This window comes from Triturus cristatus, chromosome 12 (genome assembly GCF_964204655.1).
Source record: "Triturus cristatus chromosome 12, aTriCri1.1, whole genome shotgun sequence".
NCBI classification, from domain to species: domain Eukaryota; kingdom Metazoa; phylum Chordata; class Amphibia; order Caudata; family Salamandridae; genus Triturus; species Triturus cristatus.
In genome coordinates, this window is record NC_140595.1 from 246,569,641 (window position 1) to 246,584,745 (window position 15,105).

The 15,105-nt window shown below is 46.2% G+C and overlaps 1 protein-coding gene across 7 annotated transcripts in view; it reads left to right on the forward strand.

Annotated features, from left to right (window-relative positions):
* The window catches only part of HACL2 (2-hydroxyacyl-CoA lyase 2), a 1,062,010-nt gene that overhangs the window by 971,862 nt on the left and 75,043 nt on the right, over positions 1 to 15,105 (forward strand). The window lies entirely within an intron of this gene.

Sequence of the window (15,105 nt, forward strand, 5' to 3'; positions counted from 1 at the left end):
ACAAGAGGATTTCTTCATGTCAGACAGGTCATGGAGTGCATGTATATTTCTCATCCTATTACCTAACTAAAAAAGTATTAACCTAAATATCCAGACAAATCTGGCTCTTTGTTCTCCAGTCTTAGTGGAAAATCAGTGTCCTGTAGCTGACATGTGAGCAAAAAGGTTGGAATCTCTTTAAATTTCTTAAAAGGTTGACTATCACCGAAAATGTGTGGGATCCTGGAATACATTTTTTAGATAAACCTGTTTTGCAAATAAAAAGTATTTATAAGTAAGGAACAGTTTCCTTCTGAAAGTAGTATAATTTAGTGCATTTAACTGAAAGTGCCAAAACAGAATTCCTAAAAGTAACCCCCCCCCCCCCCCCCCATCCTTCCCTTCAAGACTATATTGACAAGGGGGCGTGGCCAACCGCCGAGAGAAATGGCCGCTCTATCTGAGCGCACCTGTTCCTAGAAATAGCCAATTGACATTTATCCGGTAGCTGGTTGGAAATGGTGTAGGGAAGTACCGGAACACACCGTGCGCCGCAGGAGCCATGTGATCGCCGATTCCTGCTAGCGGTTTGGCCTGTCTATCCACTCTGCGGCCCAACGTAGAGCAAGGAAACCTGGTCCACTGACTGGGGCTCTGGTCCGCGTGACTGATCCTGCTGGAGGCGGCCATGTCCCTGTTTCCCTGTGGAGCCGGGGATCATTTGGAGCCGGAGCGGTGCCCCCGGGTGGAATATTGCGGCAGGCGGGGCCGGCCGAGACAGGAGGCACGCTCTGCGGGACTGGTGACCGTGTGAGACTCGGGGCACTGCTTGGCAGAGCGCCCCCTGCGGCGCCAGGTGCTGCAGTCATCAGGAGGGCGAGGCTCTCGCTAGCGCTGGTACGCACGGCAGCCTACGGCCCACTGTCCCTAAGAGGAGGCCTTTGACCATCTGTTGGACCCCAGGGAAGGAAGGATCGCTGAGTGCCCCTGGAGCTGGCCGGCTCAGTCCTGGGTGCTGCCTGCTAGTAAAGAAAGGAGCCGAGTGAAGTGCGGCGCCCCCCTGACACCCCTTGTCTCCCGGGACCCGCTTGCTGTCTCCCTGACTGGGCGTGGTCCTACTCGATGACCCTTGGTGGACTCGGGAACTGCCGCTGCCAGAAGCAGTGCGCGCAAGGGGATCTCCCCCCCTGGAGTGGTGCAGAACGCAGCCGGGAAGCCTTGCGGCCAGATGGTGATCTGAGCAGATGACGTAGGGACACTGATAGGAGAGGCTTGACCGCCGTCACCTTTACCGCACAATTGCCGCGCTCACCACTTAGTCAAAACTGGGGCTGTGGACCTGCGGATCAGCGAAAGGCTTGAAATTTTGCCCCTCGGGATGTGGTGAACAGGCCGGTGGTCTGTGTCTGGGCCTCGGTGGCTCGCGGCCCAAGGCAACACACCCTGTCCCGCGGGAGAAGCACTACTGACACTTGGTACCGATCCCTGGTTGCGCAGAACAGGCTTGCTCTTTTCCCCCGGACCACACGTTACCCAAGGCATCTTCACTATGGCTGGGGGTAGTAGTTCTAAAGCGGCGGTCCAACCCAAGTTGAATACATTTGCGTGGGACAGGGGCCCTGGGGCAAGCCCAAAAGGAGGTGTGGCAGCATTGGGGAAGCAACTGTTTGGAGAGGAGCCGAAGGAGCCAACGCTGCAGGACATTCTTGTAGCCATCATGACCGTTCGCACATCGCTGGAGTCGCGGATCGATTCTGTGTCCACAGAAGTATCCCTCATTCGGTCGGAAATGCGCTCCATGAATACGCGCCTAAAAGAGGTAGAAATAAAAGCAAGCTCCTTGGTTGACAACACCTCTGAGTTGCAGCGCAGGATGGATGATCTTCAGGCCCACACCACCAAACTAGAAGCGCAGCTGGATGACTATGAAGGGTGCTTTAGGCGCACTACTGTCCGCATCTTGGGAGTTCCGGAAAGGGCAGAGCGGCCGGCAGCGGACTTGTGTGTAGAGGAATTGGTCACCACCTACCTCAAACCAAGTGGTCTATCCAATCTCTTCTGCGTGGAAAGAGCGCACGAAGTGCCGGTGGCAGACCGAACCCGCCCCCCCCCCCCCGTGACCCTTTCTGGCTAGCATTTTTGATTTCAGAGATAGGGACACTATCCTGCAGGCTGCCCGATCTGCGCCCCATTGAAATTCCAAAACAATCGAATCGCCTTTTTCCTGGGCTTCATCCTCAAGGTGCAGCGACAACGGCGCAGTTTCCTCGATGTCAAAAAGGCACTTTGTGAGCGGGATCTGAAATACGCTATGCTATTCCCGGCCAAGCTGAGGGTGGAATCGGACGGAAAGACCTGGTTCTTCGCCACCCCCGAGGAGGCCTGGGACTGGTTGGACGGTTGGCGCATAGCAGGCCGGAAGGGCAACTGAGTCCGGGGGGCGAGAATAGAGAGGGGCATCGAGGAATCCAGCGGAGGCTCCCCGACCGCCGAACAGGAGGCAGCGACAGGAGGGTCTGAATAACTGGTCCGTAAGTTACTCTTACCGTGGGGGGGGGGGATTTACCTCTTTGCCAACTGAAAGGGGCGGGGTTCCTGCCCTCTTAGAGAGAGAACTCATTATGGAACTGTGGTTCTGGGACTTCTTCATAATGGACACACTGTGAATTGGACATTGAGTTGTAGTCGTATTCCCTTCTTTGATTCAACAATATGTTTACCAGTTGCCTTAGTCTTTGGCACAGGTGCCCGGTTGGACGCACGCACCCACAAGTTTATGAGGTGAGCGATAGGCAATCTGCAAGTTTGGATTGGGCGGGAGGTTGTGACACCGCCATGCAGAGAGGCAGGGAGGGGGGTTCTGTTTTTTGCTTTTATGGTGTTGGGTTCCTGTACCATGTGTCGATCGTTGTGATTCATTATCAGATCGTTATTCTGTTTGCCCTCTTTGGCGCAGGTGAGGGGGGTGGGGGGCTTTGTTAAGTGTTGTTTTGTATTTTGTAAGTGTGACGAATAGGAGTACAATTGAGCATCGATAACCACTATACAACTGTTTTATGCTGTTGAGCCAGGTAGGGGAGGGGGTCTGTGGTGCAGATTCAGCCCAACAATATCCGGGGGAGGTGCCCCCTGTGCTTTCGCTTCCAGACCTTAGACAATGGGTGACAAGGCAGCTTGACCTGGGCTCAAATTGATGTCTTGGAACGTTAACGGGCTGGGGGACATGATCAAGCGAGGTGTGGTTCTGCAGTCCCTCAAGCGTCACTCCCCAGATGTGGTCCTCTTGCTGGAAACACACTTGCAAGGCAACACATGCAAAGCCATGACCAGATGGGGTTTCAAGTTGGTGGCTCACTCTGCGATTGGGTCTGGCTCCCGGGGAGTGGGTGTGATGGTGCGGAAGTAGTTTCCCATGGTGATAGATAAGCTCCGTACAGACAACCTCGGCAGGTTCACTGTCATAACTGGGACTTGGGAGGGGGAAACATTGAACCTCCTCTCTGTTTATATCCCACTGGGTTTGCAGGCCCAAGCTTTTGGGGATCTACGGGAACTCTTCCTGGCACTACCAGAGGGTAGAGTATGGATTGGGGGGACTATAACTCGATTGTCTCGGACTGAATTGATCGGTGGTCCCAGAGAGCTCTACCGCCTTCTCGTACACAGATCCACGGCTTCCTCGGGGCCATGGGCCTGGTTGATGTATGGAGGAGAATGCACCCCAGTGAGCAACAATACACGTATTATTTAGGCTCCCAATGCAGCATGTCTAGAATAGACTATATCCTAACATTATAACACCAAGTTGACAGCGTCAAGGAGATTCAACACTTAGCCAGAGGTATCTCTGACTACTCTCCGATACTTTGTCGTATAGCGGTTGGAGAACCTATAGTAGGTCGCATGGCCCCAATTAATCCCTGGTACCTCAAGAATCCCCAAGTCAGCGACAAATTACTGGGTGACTCCAAACCGTATTTCCAGGAAAATGAAGGATCGGTTGAGTCACCGGTGGTGCTATGGGAGGCCTACAAAACTGTTATCCGGGGTGTGGCCCTGTCCCAAATAGCCGGCTTGTGGAAGGAGAAGTGTGCCGCACTCACCCGATTGGAGGGGGAAATCTTGCAACTGGAGGAGACACTCAGGGCGCGGAATGAGGGGGAGGTGCATCAGCAACTCCACCTCAAAACTAAGTAATATACCGACCTGGCAAAAGAGGCAGCCAAACTGTATCAAAGAGCCACGCTCAGCAGAATATATGATGTCGGCGACAAGGCAGGTAGGTTGCTGGCTTGGTTAGACAGGCGGGACCAGGCACATCGGGTGGTGGTCGAGATTGAGGTTAACTCTGATGCCCGCCTAACCGCCCCACAAGACATAGTAGCTGCGTTTCGGCAATATTATCAGTCCATCTACACAGCATAAACTCCACCCTCGGAGGAGGAGGCCGCCTCCTTTCGGAGAGACATTTCACTGCCGTCCCTTACTGAGGAAGAGTGCCTTGAGCTTGAGCTAGATATTATGGATATCGAGGTGGGGAAAGCTATTCATGACTTGCGGGGAGGGAAAGCGCCGGGCCCTAATGGATTACCGATAGAGCTATTTAAACTCAGTTCGAGTAAAATCGCACCGTACCTCACTAACATGTTCTTGACAAGCAAAGAGGGGGGATTACTGCCGGCAGACCAAAGACTAGCTAACATCGTTGTTATTCATAAAGAGGGCAAGCCAAAGCACAAATGCTCCTCTTACAGACCAATTTCGCTGTTGAATGGAGAAGCTAAGATTTTGGCGAAAATCCTGACCTCCCGACTATTAAGGGTCATCACCTGCCTGTTCCATTCGGACCAGTCGTGTTTCATGCCCCCAAGGAACACCGGCCTCAACCTGCGCCGACTCCACGGCGTGTTCGGCCGAGCGGAAATGATAGATGAGGATGCAGTAGTGGTGTCGCTGGACGCTGCTGCGGCATTTGAAAACCATTGAATGGCCCTTTATGTTTGCTGTGCTTTGTAACTTGGGAATGGGCCCGGAATTCATTGGGTGGGTCCGACTTCTCTACCATAAACCTCTGACCCGGGTGGTAGTCAATAATGGGACTTCCTCCACCTCTGTTTTTAGCTGGGGCACCAGGCAGGGATGCCCTTTGTCCCCACTTCTCTTCGCCCTGACTATCAAGCCACTGGCTATCTGGATTCGTAAGGATCCCGATGTCAGAGGCCTTAAGTGGGCTCCAGGATGGGAGGATTGCATCGCATTGTATGCAGATGATATCTTACTCTACTTGGCTTCGCCGGCTGCCTCCCTCAACAAAGTCCTTAACATCTTTCGGGTCTTCGGAGAATTTGCTGGCTACAGGATAAGCTGGTCCAAGTCACTGATTTACGTCCTTAGCAGGAGGTTACCTCCGTTTCCTCGCAGACTTACACTAGTCGAGGCAGTCGACAGTTTCAAATACCTGGGGATTTGGGTCTCTAAGGATCCCACTAGATTCTATGAACTAAACCTCCTACCGCCTCTGACACGTCTCAAATCCGACGCCAGGCACTGGAAGACACTTCCTCTCTCCCTATTAGGTCGTGCCGCCCTCTTTAAAATGATGTCCCTGCCCCGCTTTCTTTACACCTTACATTACGTCCCCAACTATGTCAGCCCCTCATATTTCAAAGAAATCGACTGCCTCCTGAGAGACCTGCTCTGGGACGACAGGCCCCCGCACATCGCTATCCATAAGCTCGCACGGGGATGGTTCGAAGGGGGAATCGGGTTTCTGGACATAAAGCGCTATTACTGGGCATCTCACCTTGCAGCTATCAAACAATGCACGTACAGACCCCAAGGTGACCCTGCCTTTCAGATTGATAGATGGTTGCTGCAGGGTGGGAGTTTTGAAGGAGCAATATATGTGCACGCGCTGAGCCCCAACTTGACAGGACCCATTGTGCATGCGGTGCGAGTATGGAAGACTGCCTTGCAAAGTCTGGGGGGGCAAGATCACGAAGGCCACGCCGTTCTGGTGATGCGACCAATTAGGATTCTTGATTCGTTTGAAGGGCTTCGATCGGTGGGATCTTATTGTAATTTCCAAGGTGGGTGACCTTTGGAAGTCGGGAGACGTGGTCACGTTTGACCAGTTACAACAGGACTATGAAATTGCGCGCTCCGAACATTTTAGATACCTGCAAATAAGGGATACCCTGCTCGCCAAACTCCCTAGAGGGGAACCGCTCACTGAGTCTTCTCCATTGGAGGATAGAGTGCTGAATGGGGACCTGCCGGAAAAGGCCATATCGCTCATCTATAACAAACTGATAAATAACTTGCCCAACCCACTGGACCACCTGCGTGCTAAGTGGGACCATGATGTGGCTGGTCTGGACAATGACGAATGGCTAGCGGCGGTGGCTTCTCCTCGCGAGGTGGCCATCCCTTCTAGGCTGTGTTTAGTGCAGCTTAAGATCCTGCATAAATCATACATATCCAGATCCGTCCTGGTCCGAATGGGGTATAGCTCTGACGAGAATTGCAGTAGACGGTGTGGACAGGTGAGCAAATTCATCCATACGCTTTGGGAGGGCACGGTGATCCAGAGATATTGGGCGGAAATTGTGGGACTTCTGGAAAGTGTATTGGGCCAAAAGATTGATGGCAATATAAAACGAGTTCTCCTGAACGCCTGGCGGCCAATGGATCATACTGCCAAAGAGCGCCTGTGGGTAACCTTGAGATTGATGGTGGCGAAGCGTAATATAGTAAGGCTATGGAAGGCCCAGGAACTTCCCAGACTAGTGGACTGGAGCAAGGACATGGACTGGTGCATGGTCACAGAGAAAACAATCTATGTTGCAAGAGGGTGCCCCAATAAATGGATACAGGTCTGGGATAGCTGGAACACATATATGGGTGGAATCTGCGAATCCCCGTTGACTTAGGAAGATACCATTGCACAACGATTGAGTACGCTGAAGATGTAATTAATATGGCTGGTGTTTCCTGTGGGAGGTGCACCTCCTCTGGCATGTACTCGCTGTATCACTACGAACATATGTGGTTGTAATGATTGTTGTCTATTTGTCATACTTGATTTCAATAAAATGTTTTATAAAAATAAAAAAAAGACTATATCGACATTTTCGTGCTGACCCACATGAGAGCTTTTCTGTCAAGCTCTCTTGAATCAAAGAACTGGAAGTTTACATGATGCTGCTTAACTCTAGAAAATAATTAGAAATAAAGTGTTCCTTCATGTTCCGATTGCCAAATTCAGCATATCTTCCCCAGGCAGGTGAGACTATTTTGTGCTGTCCCTGAGCATTCTAAGGTATTTCTCAGGGTCTTGTTCAAACCTCTTTTACAGCACCCCCTTCACATGTTTATATTTCATGCACTCTGCATTGTCAAGTGAGTCACCCCTTCCTGCTCAAAGTGACTAACTTTACCTAAATGGCTGCTACCTCACCCGTCCCCATACCACTAGCTACCTAGAGCATTGAACAAGAAACCTCAAAAGATTCAAGCTGGTTCTTAACATCATTGCCAATCAAAAAAAGCTAGAGTACTACAGCTGTTAAGCATATTTTCTAACAAAAGTCAAATCTACTTCCAAGATGGCCGACAAATATCAAAAATTAATTTAAAATCTTCTGATTTGCGTATAATTTGGCACAAAAAATACTTGTATATATTTCAATGCACTACCCCCTTTACCTTACAACTTCCTTTCACAAACAATACTATACAAACAACTCCATTTCATAAATAAATACATCAGCTCCTCTTTTCACTACACCTCAAAAATACAAGACTATCACGCACACCAGCATGACAAAATCTCACAAGCGCAACACCTCATAATTCTAAGTCACAAAATACAATCATACACCCACTTTTCAAACTACACAAATAAACAACAATGCCCAGCTTTCTCTCTTTCACCACACCTAACACACATACAGCAACACAGCAACTCTCTTCTAACCACCTCTCATCCATTGGACAATTTAGAACCTTACTACATGACCCACATGCTGTACCACTACCCCTAACTCATACACCTTCCGCCCTAAGCAAACGTAAACAATATAAGCAATGTGCCACACATCAAAGTTTGCTTCTCCATGTCTACTACACAACAAGGTTACACCACAAAAACAACACAGCACACCAACTCACTCAAACACTGTCTCCACCACCTATGTAGGCAGACCCATCAAAATGGCTTCTTAGCCTGCTGGACGAGGACCAAATTACAGAACATCTACACAATTCCTATCCTAACACAGCTAACACCAGCACTAAAAACAAACCTGCTACAAACCCACACAATACTGATCACTCTTCTACAAAACAAAGTCTCACTGTCGCCAAAGAACATTCTCTAAACTGTCTAATAATAAATCCTTGATCGCTCTCTAAAAACAAACATCACATCTACGACCTTCTCACTGACGCAAAACAAGACATACTATTCATAACTGAATCATGGTTGGGAGATGATATGGCTCCAGTCCTGCATGAAGCCATTCCTCTAGGCCATCAAACGATCACCCAAAATCATATAGGCAAAAAAGGATGTGGCCTAGCTGTTGTGTTTAGGCAAACATTACATATAATTAAAGTTGACGACATCTTCATAAGGAATTGTGAGGCTCTTCTCACCAGATGCAATCCTACACTGTCTTCCTCCTGTAACTTCCTGCTCCTTTACAGACCTCCACCTAGCAAGGCGACATTCCCCGACACACTTCTAGACAAACAACCTGATAACAATACACTCCAACCTATCCGTTCTGGGTGACCTCAATATTTTGTTTGACAAACCCAATATGCCCCACCCGAAAACAATAATTACTGGCCTAGATGCACTGAACCTGCATAGGATCGTCCACAAACCCACCCACATCACTGGACTTATCCTAGATATCATTTTTGCTAATACCAAGCTAGTTACCTTTCAAACTATACCTCCAGTCACATGGTCAGACCACCACTTGCTTGCTTTCCAACATAAAACAACACTAAGTGACTCACCTAAAACCACCTTACATGCATCCACCTATTAACCAAGGAACAAACTCAATTTCGAACACTTAGAAACACAACTAACATCCAGTACAGATCTGGAAACAATACATTCTGTTAAAAAATTATATGAGTGGCTAGAGGAAGCTTTTGATATCCTGATAGCACTCAAAACCACACAACAGAATAAAAGAAAACAAGCATCTTGGAGAAATACAGAGATAAAAGGCATAAAACAACAAATTAGAAAACTGCAACATGCCTTGCTCAAAGCGAACGCCAAACAAGACAAACGTTGCCTAGAGAAATGTGACAGATTATACAAGTCAGCTATCAAAAAAGCAAAGAAAAAGTACTATTCAGGCAGAACTCAAAATGCCTCTCTGTTCCTTCCAACACATTTCACACAATTAATTTATGGACCTGGTCAAAGCAAGAAGGCCTGCCGGCAGCCCTTCTGACCCATGTCCACCGCAAACTTTCAAGAAAATTCTTCTAACAACCTCTGCTGCGACTCCAGTAAGAATTATCAACGATTCCTTAACTACCGGAATATTTCCAGAAGAACTCAAAAAGTAATACATACGCCCTTTACTGAAGAAAACAAACTTACACCCGCTGAACCCTGACAACTACAGACCCGTTACAAATGGACCTTTCCTGGGTAAACTAATAAAAAGAGCATAATTCGCCCAGATGTCATAATTCATAGAAGAGAATGCCATACTTTCAGACTTGCAAACAGTATTCCGTTTGGGAAGAAGCACAGAATCTGCCCTCTTTGCCATCTGGGATGACCTGAAGAACACAGTGGACCGCAACGGGGTTGCTGTGCTACTCCTTTTGGACCTCGCGGCTGCCTTTGACATGGTTGCCCATGACACTCTGATACCAAGACTCTACGAAGCCGGCATAGAGGGGACTGCTCTAGACTGGATCACGTCCTACCTTCAAAACAGAACTAATCTCATCCATACCCCACCTTTCTCATCCAAACCATACAACACAAAAACAGGTGTACCTCAAAGCTCAATCATCTCGCCCATGCTTTTCAACATCTACATGAAGTCATTACCGGTACTGATCAATCAATTTCACCTCATTTGATATAACTATGCAGATGGCACGGAAATACTCCTTCAACTGGAATGCCGCAAAGAAATTTAAAACTCACCAATTCTCAGTTGTCTCAGAGCTGTGGATCAATGAACGACTTGGAGCCATTCTCAAATTGAATGCTTTCAAAGCGGAAATACTCCTGTGTGGCAATTGGAAACGTTACGACCCACTTGCCGCCTGGCCTGATGAACTGGGATCACCGCCTAAAGTATTGAAGGAAGTAAGAAACCACGGAATGACCATGGACTCCAAGCAATCGGTGAATGCCCAAGTGGAAAAACTAGCAAGATCAAGCTTTGTTACTATAAAAACTCTGCAACAAATCTTTACCCATTTGGGATTTCCACACAAGGTCCTAGCTACCATCTCCCTTGTTCTGTCCAGACTCTATTACGCCAATAGCCTCTACCCCGGATCACCTTTAACGACCATGAAAAGACTACAACGGATTCAGAACTCGGCTGCCGGACTAATCTAGCATATCAAACCACAAGACCACATCTCCCCTGCCTTGAAAGCCCTGCATTGGTTACAGATTGCCAGAAGATTCACGTTCAAGCTGCTTTGTATTATCCACAAAGCGATACATGGAATAGGACCGCTCTTCATCAGGAATAAAATCACCAAACACATTCAACAAAGGAACTTCCACTCTAGAGTGGCACCTCGCCTCAAAATCCCAAGATATCAGTAAAAACCCATAGCTGACACATCCTTCTCTGTTCAAGCAGCCAAACTATGGAACTCTTTACCCCCAACATAAGATTCATGGACATCCACCTTATCTTCAGAAAACTACTCAAGAATTGACTCTTTCCCACATAAGCACCATACGCAAACAGAAATATACAGCATATCACTCTGTATATAAGCATTTATTTGTATTATAGATATGTAGCTATATATGTGTATTGCTTTGTATAAACATGTAGAATAATTGTTAAAAAAAAAATCAAGTACATCACTTGAAAAACAGAGTTTATCTAATGCATCTTTAATAAACATATACTTACCTACGTTATGCATCTATATACCTTCCATGTACTTTGATCAATATATTAATACTTTTCTCCTAAAACATCAAACAATGCAATACCCTATTTCTCACCCTATACCTCTCTCGATATATCTTCTACCTCAACTCTCTGACTCATCTCAAACCTCTATCTACTACTCTTTCCAATGCACTACCCTATTTCTCACCCTACACCTCTAGCAATATCTTTAATCTACATATACTTCCTTCCTTTATGCATCGATATGCTTTCCATGTACTCATACATCTATATATTTATCACTTTCTTCTAATTCAGCAAATCCTATGCACTACCTTATTCTCACCCTATACCTCTCTCAATATATCTTCCACCTTTACTCTCTGACTCATCTCAAACCTCTTTCTACTACTCTTTCCAGTGCACTACCCTATTTCTCACCCTCAATTTATCCTCTACATCCACTCTCTCATTCATCTCAATCCCCATACTGCTACTGTGATCCCCATAATAACCATTTCTGGACTATCCCCTGCTCTACCCCTCCTTGCATCATCTGACACCTCTTTACTATACCAATCCTCCAAAACAAGCCTTTCTAAAATCTTCCCTCTGACTCTTCCCCTCCACATCCCTATTTACTCATCCCAAGCCTCCTCCTACTGCTATGACCTCCAAAACAAACAAAAAAATCTAAATCCTTCACTCTTCTATCCCTCCACTATCCTTTCAATCAAAATAACAAACTAACATGTCCACTTCTCAAATTTCATATTTCACTAATCTAACTCACCATTAATCCTCTATGGGTCCCAGAGTAGCGTGCTACTCGCCAAAAAAGTACTTAAACACCTCATCAGGGGTAGCAAGCACTATATAAATGCAAACCTTTTTCCCTCTTCTATCCCTCCGCTACCCTTCTCAATCCAAATAACTTACTAATATCCACCACTCAAGTTACTTTCATATTTCACTATACTAATTCACCACTAATCCTTTATGGGTTCCGGAGTAGCGTGCTACTCGCCAAAAAAGTGCTTCAACCCCCCATCAGGGGCAACAAGCGAAATATAAATGCAAACCTTTTTTCCTTCTTCTATCCCTCTGCAACGCTTATCAATCAAAATAACTGACTAATATATCCACCAGTCAAATTACTTTCATATTTCACTATACTAATGCAACACTAATCCTCTATGGGTTCCGGAGTAGCGTGCTATTTGCCAAAAAAGTGCTTTAACACCCCATCAGGGGCAACAAGCGAAATATAAATGCAAACCTTTTTTCCCTCTTTTATCCAATCCAAATAACTGACTAATATCCACCAATCAAATTACTTTCATATTTCACTATACTAATTCAACACTAATCCTTTATGGGTTCCGGAGTAGCATGCTACTCACCAAAAAAGCGCTTCAACACCCCATCAAGGGTAACAAGCGCTATATAAATGCAAACCTTTTCCCCTCTTCTACACCTCCGCTATTCTTCTGAATCCATATAACTAATTAACCTATCCACCACTCAAATTACTTTCATATTTCACTATACTAATTCAACACTAATCTTTATGGGTTCCGGAGTAGCGTGCTACTCGCTGAAAAAGCGCTTCGACCCCTCATCAGGGGTAGTAAGCGCTATATAAATGCAATCAAAATACAATACAATTTCATGTGCATGCCCACGTTGGATCTAGACTGTGACGTAAATATAATAACAAAATCCGCGCCAATAAGGACACCAGGAATAAGTAACACACACAGTAGCGAAAAAATACTTTTAATTTGCATAATTTGTATCCTTACAACACATACTATGAACATGTGGATAATGTTTCCATTGCAATTAAACAATACAAGACTATAGTAAACCCTGATAACAGTTCTATAATATGAAACAATGATAATTTGAGTTTGTATTCTGTCTTAATCTTGATAATAGTTTCCAATGTAAAAGCAGAGGTCGGTGCATGGGAGGCTCACCTTTGGTCATTTGCACTGATTTTGGCACAACTTTTTGCACCCACAGCAAATAAGTTCTTTGCATGCTTTAGATGCTTCCGGAATGATTGTCCAATGTGGTATCATTACTCCATCAATCTGCTTTCAGCCCCAATCATTTAAATTTGACAATTCGTATGGGCACTATAGTCTGACCCCAAACATGGCCCCCTTAGTACGCAGATCATTTAACATGCTGAAAAAGGTGTCTTGTGCAGGTGGGTGTTTTCAATAGTCCTGTTGACACTTGCAAAGAGGAATTGGCGAGTAACGTTTATTTCATGCGGTGGATAAATACGGCTATACATTAGAACAGTGAAACTCTTTACATTTCCGAAGTGAACAGGATCAACAGAACTTGGTCCATCTGACAGAAATTTTAATGCAGGAGTAGCAGAAGATAGTGCCATCCAGATGTCATAACCTGCTTTCTTCCTTCTCCCATGAAAAGCTGATGCGGTGCCGCTACCTGTACCAGCATGGAAAAAGAGTAGAGATTCACATATATCAACACCTACGCTTCCTACAATACTATGAGCTGGTATATAGCGGAACCTTTCTTCCTGTACCAAAAGCCTACCACATTTCTTGGCATCCAATGGAATTAAAATTAGCAATATCAAGAACGACTACATTGGTATCTACTGTACGAATCATCATTTTGGAGTGACCTTAAGTTGCTGCATGGAAAGAATGAAGCGTAACTCATGTGTCCACTTCCTCATGATTGCTAGGCGATATCAATTCGAAATTCGTAATTGATGTGGAACTTGCATCTTTATCCTTACAGGTGATTACTACTGGCTTCCCTTCGATGTTAATAAGTTGCACACTGCTACTAAACCAAACAACTCTGTCTTGTTATTGTCTCCGCTAAGGAAACTATGCCAATCTTTGTGTACAGGATTGTTAACAAACTATTACAAAGTCTAATGTCTGTACCAACTTTCAGCTTTATATTACAAGGTGAACGAATTTTCAATCTAACAGCTATACTAGAGACAACCTTTCACAAGGAGCTTAAGTAAAGGAAAGGGACATTGACCTCCAACATAGACTGGGTACTTGTAGATACAAAATGTAAAAACCTTTTAAAAGTCATTTTAGCAACGAAGTAAGTAAAAACCCAATGGGTTATTGTAGGAAGCCAGCTCTCTATATAGTGTTCTAAAATGAAGTACACTGTGCAGAGAGTCCAGTGAGACCCAGATTGGTGTACAAAGGCAAAAGTAGATAATACTAATGCTCTATTTGTGATGGTGTGTTATGTTATGTTATAACCTCTTGTATAGAGCGCAGCTGCCCCAGCGAAGGGGCGTCCCGGCGCTGATAGCAGTGTCCGAAGAGAGCCAGGGCTAGACTGTAGGAAACAGGTGGGTTTTAATGGTTTTGCGGAAGGATGACAGGCAGTCTAAACGACAAATCTGCACTGTGAGGGAGTTCCATAACTTAGCGGCCAGATAACGGAAGGACCTGCCCCCCGCCCTGGTGCGTTTCACTCGGGGAACAGTAGCCAGGATTTGCTCAGCAGTGCGTAACTGGCGGGTGGGGACATAGGGGACCTGCAAATTGGATAGGATCTCAGGGGTGGAAAGTTTTACAATTTTGAAAGTTAGACACAAGGTCTTAAATTCGATCCTCTTGGAGATGGTAAGTCAGTGAAGGCGGCGTAGAGCGCCCGACGCAGAGCATGTTCTGGGGAGTCTGAGCAGGACTCGGGCGGCTGCATTCTGGACTCGTTGAAGGCGGTTAACTTCCGCCTTTTTGGCACCTAACAATAAGGAGTTGGCATAGTCAAGTCTCGACAAAATAGTCGCCTGGACTATCAGCTGACGTGTGGCTGGGTCAAAGAACTCTAATATAGGCCTCAGACCCCGTAGGAGTCCAAAGCAGGTGCCAGCGATCTTTTTAGTATGATCTTGGAATCCAAGAGTGGAGTCAAGCCAGATCCCTAGATTCTTCACCACCAACTTAGGGATTGGGGCACAACC